This window comes from Lycium ferocissimum, chromosome 6 (genome assembly GCF_029784015.1).
Source record: "Lycium ferocissimum isolate CSIRO_LF1 chromosome 6, AGI_CSIRO_Lferr_CH_V1, whole genome shotgun sequence".
In the NCBI taxonomy this organism is placed as follows: domain Eukaryota; kingdom Viridiplantae; phylum Streptophyta; class Magnoliopsida; order Solanales; family Solanaceae; genus Lycium; species Lycium ferocissimum.
Genome location: NC_081347.1, coordinates 60,058,037 through 60,064,275, shown reverse-complemented (window position 1 = coordinate 60,064,275; position 6,239 = coordinate 60,058,037). Strand labels below are relative to the sequence as shown.

Sequence of the window (6,239 nt, the reverse complement as noted above, 5' to 3'; positions counted from 1 at the left end):
CTCTTTTCCATTGGATATCTATGGCTCAGGATATCAGAGATTTTATTGCCAAGTGTGATGTGTGTCAAAGGCATAAATATGATGCCTCTGCCTATCCTCGTCTCATCTAACCCCTCCCTATTCCTGATGGAGTATGGACAAACATTAGTCTTGATTTCATTGAAGGACTTCCTAAATCTAAGAATAAGGATGTTATTCTGGTTGTAGTGGATAGACTAAGCAAATATGGGCACTTTATTGGCCTCCAACATCCTTATACAGCTCAGACTGTAGCTCAGTCCTTTATGGACAATATATTTAAGTTGCATGGCATGTCATCTACCATAATTAGTGACAGAGATCCTATTTTCTTGAGTTCCTTTTGGCAAGAATTGTTTACTATTCAAGGGGTGCAACTTCACAAGTCTACTGCTTACCATCCTCAAACAGATGGTCAAACAGAAGTTTTGAACAGAACTTTAGAGACATATCTCAGGTGTTTCTGCTCAGATAATCCCCAAGGTTGGGCTACTTACTTACCAATGGCTGAATGGTGGTACAATACCACCTATCACTCTGCCATTAAGTGCACTCCTTATGAGGTGCTCTATGGTCAAAAGCCTCCTATCCATCTTCCTTACTTGGCTGGCGAGTCTCAGAATAAAATGGTTGATAGATCCTTTGAGGCTAGAGAAGCAATAATGAGTTGCTCAAATTTCACCTCTCCAAAGCTCAACAAAAAATGAGAGATATGGCCAACAAGCACAGATCTGATAGAAGTTTTACTGAATGGGATTGGGTCTATCTCAAGTTGCAGCCCTATAGACAGGTATTTGTGGTGACAAGACCATTCAATAAGCTAGCAGCTAAGTATTTTGGGCCCTATATGGTTCTTTCTAAGGTTGGTGCAGTTGCTTACAAGCTCCTTTTACCTGCTGATGTACTCATCCACCCCAACTTTCATGTTTCTCAATTGAAGAGGTGTCTTGAGGTTCCATCTGTTATATCTCATCCTCCAGTGCTGCACTTATCTAGTCTCTATTGTCCATTGCCAGAGGCTGTTTTGGAGAGAAAAATGGTTAAAAGGGGTAATAGAGTTGTTTGCTAGATTCTGGTCAAGTGGTTAGGCATTGATGCTGGCCAATCCACTTGGGAATTCCTCATTGAGATACAACACAAATTTTCAGACACAACTTTCTTCAGATTTCCATCATTGAGGACAAGGATGTTTTTCAACCAGGGGGTATTGATGCAAGTTACAAGAAGGAATAATTCTAGCTGTATTGCAGTTAGTTAGCCTTCCAGATGTTAGTTAAGAGCTGATAGTTAGTTGATGTAGTTAGTGGATTGAATAGGCTTCTTTGTTGTCAATTAGATATAAGTACAAGTTGTAATATGGATTACTAGTCATGTTAAGAAATACAATTACTCTTCTCTATCTCAATTCTCTCTTCAATCATCTCTCTTTTCAGATTAATTTCCCTAATTGCATTACAGTTCTTCGAGTTTACCTCCTAGAATCTGTTTCTTTCGATTAATCTTGCAATTGTGCATCAGATATATTTGAAAAAAAGGCTAACAGCCATAGTAAATTTGTCCGAAAAGTATAACTGAGGTTAAATATAAACTATTTTTGAGAGTAGGGGATAAATTTGATCCTTTTCCCTTCTTATAAATACCATACGTTCAATTCTTTAATCGTACAAGTGACAGATGTATTTCCAATATCAAGAACCTGACACTTAACAATGTTTGCAATCTATTATTTGTACTATTGTACTTACTTAGTGAATTTTTTAATACATGTATCTGAACCAAAATTACTAGGTTAATCATAACTTACGCACTAAATCCCCCCTAGATGAGGTGGATGCAAACATTGGAGACCAGGTTCAAATCCCAGCCAAGATAAAAAAAATACTAGGTGATTTATCCCACATGCCTAAGCCTTGATGGCGGAGATATGCGGTACTTGTGCTGATGAGAGGTAACAACTATCCGGTGGAATAATAAAGGTGCAGGAAGATTGACCCGAACACCATCATTATAAAAGAAAGAAAAAAGGTTTGAACTTTCTTTTGAATAGTTTTCTATGGATAGTAAAATTGAACTTTCCTAAATTACTCAGAGGTATAAAATTCCAAGTCAACTAACGTGTTAACGGAATAGGTGCAGAAAAAGAATAACAATGGAAATTATACTTAAATGCAGAAAACCTAACTTGTACTATTGATTTTGCATAGAACTTATGACAATTTATTATTAGTTCGAGTTGAATGGCGGCATTAAATTATGTCGGCTTTTCTTATTTTTCTATCAGTTGCTTATCTTTCATTCAGCTCAAGCTCAAAATTAAAGCCGAAATAGCTGTCCTAAGGAATTTCAGTGTGGGAAGCTTGGAAATGTAAAGTTCCCTTTCTCTGTATCCTCACAACCTGCTTGTGGATTGTATACTATAGATTGTGATGTTACTCCTAATCCAGAATTTCGTTTGGGAGAAAATGTTTACACTGCTCTGGGACAACGAGTTGTTGATGGTTTTCGAGTTTTAGACCATAGCCTTCATGACTTATTGGCAAAAAAGAGTTGTCACTCTTTTGATCAAAGTATATTGTTTCCAAGTTCTCCTTCTGTCTCTTTTAGAATCAATGAACGCAATATTACCTTGTTCAGATGCAACGAAAGTCTAGACATCAACAGGAGCACGAATGTTGATTATCATTTCCGCGACTATCAGAACTATAGTAGATGTAATGGCTTCAGAATATACTACAAGCTTCCGAGTACTAGAGGACAGGAAGGCTCCCTGGATACACCAGTGGGAGGTATTCCTGATAATTGTTCAGTGATTCAATTGCCAATTACATGGGAGACACCAAATGCTCAAAATAGCAGCTTGTTTGACTTTTTAACTGCGAAGTTTAGACTTCAGTAGAGCCTGTCTGATGATTGTAGTACATGTTACTATGAAGGAGGTCGATGTTTAACTGACAGTAACAACAAATTTCTTTGTTCCGTTCGCAAAGGTAAATATTATTAATTCCAAAATGAAGTTTATATACTTAACCATTCTTCGCTACACTGCAATATATGGTAGATGCTCTTGTCAGAGGTCCTATATGCTAGTCGTAGTCATAGAATACTTTGAGCTTTGTCTAATTCTACTCCGACTAATTGCCTCTTGTTTGTGAAGTCCCAAAATGGCCATCTTTAATGAAATTCTCCCTTTTCTGGTGCCATCATTTTATCAGAAGAGAATTGCTCTCCTGCGTGTCATCCAATTTTAGTTGGAGTTGTTGGCCTTATCCTTGCAATTTACACTATCAGTTTTGACATATGTGATTTCAATTGTATAGCTTGTTCTTTTCTCCCTTTTCTAGTGCCATCATTTTATCAGAAGTGAATTGCTCTCCTGTGTGTCATCCAGTTCTAGTTGGAGTTGTTGGCCTTGTCCTTGCAATTTACACTGTCAATTTTGACATCTGTGCTTTCAATTGTATAGCTTGTTCTTGACTTTTTGACAAGGGAGTTTTCGGTACTAATTAAATCCACCAAGTCTCTTAATTCTTAATAAATGAGTTAGGCTGAAATATCAAAACATAGGAGTAAAATATTGACTTAATCTGGACTTGTTTGGCTTTTGTAGGAACTACCTGTAAGCCGTACTAACGAACTTGCAAAATGGATCTGTTTATCATAAAGAGATTCGTCGTTCATGACCCCGCTTCACCTAAATTGTTATTTGAAAAGTTTTGTCTTAGTCCAGGGTAGAATCATGTTGTACATGAGCAGGCTCCATAAGATCGAGTACAAGTTTTATCTAACTACCGTTTTATCCAGCTCTCTTATAAGATTTAATAGTATGTAAGTGTATTCATTTGTGAACTCATGACAAAGGAAAGAAATTTAGAAACTAATGAGCCACAAATATTTTCAGATATTCTGCTTGTTTCCATGTGTTACCATGGACAGATGACTTCTATAAAACTCCTGCAGGATATATGGCTACAGTCTCTTCATGTTCATTTTTTTGCTCATCTAATGATCTTTCAGTTATCTCAGAGCAAGCACCAAATCTAACATTTTCTTGATTTGCTTTGGTTGCAACAAAAAGAAAATCAAGCTGAATTCTAGTTATAGGTAACAATCTATAACTTCAAATCCTTTTTATATTACCAGATGTTCTCAATGTACTCCCATTTCATTCAAGTATGTTCCTTATTTTGAGATGTCTAACCACTGACAGCTTTCGTCAAATTCTATTCGCTTTTCTATAGCCAATTTTTAAACAAAATCTGATTAGTTTCTCTGTGTTTGCTTCAGTCTTACCTGCAGTGATTTGCTTGACCTTTTCAATTTGCCTTGGTATTGTTATATGGCTTTTCAAGAAAATAAAAGGCAGTCGTTCTCACTCTTTCACAAGAAATACATATTCTGATAGAAAAGATCTTGAAGGGAATTAAGCAGATTTGTCAATCAAATATGATATATTGCTGTGTTTTCTTCCATGTTACCTGTAGTTATTGGCTTGATCCTTTGATTTAACTCTGTTTCACTGTTATCTATCAGTTCAAAGGATGAAAAGGCAGTTCTTCTTTATTCACGGCAAAATATAATTAGTTATTTTCTTTCTTAGAACAATATGTGTTACTGTTGCATTAAAACACATACACACAGATAAAGAGTAGCCCCTCCACAGAAACGTTATTAAGCTGATGGATATAGTATCCTGCAAAACTGGTGCAACTTCAAAAATTGACAACAATCTTCCAATTTGTGTCTTGACATTAGCAGTTACTTCATCTATTGGAGGAATTGCAGTGCTAGTAGTCCTACTCTTGTACTTCAGAAAAAAGGCTACCTTAATTCCATAACAAGAACAGAAGATTACAGAAATGTGAAAGCCTTCTTGAAGAACCATGGATCACTCGCTCTAAGGAGGTACAGTTATTTTGAAGTCAAAAAGATGACAGAGTGTTTAAATAATAAACTTGGTGAAGGAGGCTATGGTTGTGTGTACAAGGGAAAGTTGAACAACGGAAGTCTTGTGGCAGTCAAAGTCTTGAAGGAATCAAAGGGCGGGGGAGAAGAGTTTATCAATGAGGTGGCAAGTATCAGCAGGACATCTCACATTAATATTGTATCACTTGTTGGATTTTGTTTTGAGGGTAAAAATAGAGCTCTCCTCTATGATTTCATGCCCAATGGATCCCTTGAGAAGTTCATTTACGATGCCAAATCCCGGACAAATCATCAACTATAATGGTAAAAATTGTATGATATTTCACTTGGCATTGCTAGAGGATTGGAGTATCTGCATCGCGGTTGCAATACTAGAATCCTACATTTCGATATAAAGCCTCACAACATTCTTCTCGATGAAGACTTTTTTGTCCAAAAATATCTGATTTTGGCCTTGCAAAACTGTGTAACAAGAAGGAAAGCATCATATCTTTATTGGGCGCAAGAGGAACTATTGGGTATATTGCACCAGAAATTGTGTATAACAATATTGGAGGAGTTTCTCACAAGTCAGATGTGTATAGCTATGGTATGATGGTCCTCGAGATGGTTGGAGGAAGGAAAAATGTTGACGTTGTTGTTGACCATACTAGTGAAATATACTTTCCACACTGGATTTACAAACAAATTGAACAAAAGGAAGAGCTTGCATTAACTGGCATTGTGAAGGAAGATGATAAAAAACTTGCAGAAAAGATGATATTGGTGAGCCTATGGTGCATCCAAACCGATCCAGCCAGCAGGCCATCTATCGGTATGGTGGTAGAGATGTTACAAGGTGAATTCAAATCTTTGCAAATGCCTCCCAAACCTTTCTTGTATTCTTCTTCTTCACGATCAGACAATGACATGCCTACTACTACCTATATGGTTTAGAACTCAAAAGATCAAGTTGGATGATCTAGACTTGTCAAATCTTGGCAGATATTATGTATGTATAATTTTGGATTAATCAAGATATTATATAACCCTACTTTTGGTAAATTAGATTATTGCTATTATAGAGCACTCTACTATGTATAGTGTCTTTTATTTCTTTTGTATCTGGCGGAAACTCTCTTTTTCTACATCTCCTAAGTACTAGTTACCAAAGGTATGTGGTGAGATTGATAGCATAATATGTCCTTCTCTTAATCAGTGGTTTCAGGTACGAATTTGGGGAATGAAAAACTTTCTAGCAGCAAGCACATCTCCCTTAAAATAAGCCCTACGCAAGTGAATCTAATTTAGTCGGGGCC

General features: G+C 36.6%; 1 pseudogene; it reads left to right on the top strand.

Moving 5' to 3' along the window:
* Nucleotides 1-2,285: 2,285 nt before the first annotated feature.
* On the top strand, nt 2,286-6,017 carry LOC132059919 (PR5-like receptor kinase; annotated as a pseudogene).
* Nucleotides 6,018-6,239: the final 222 nt, after the last annotated feature.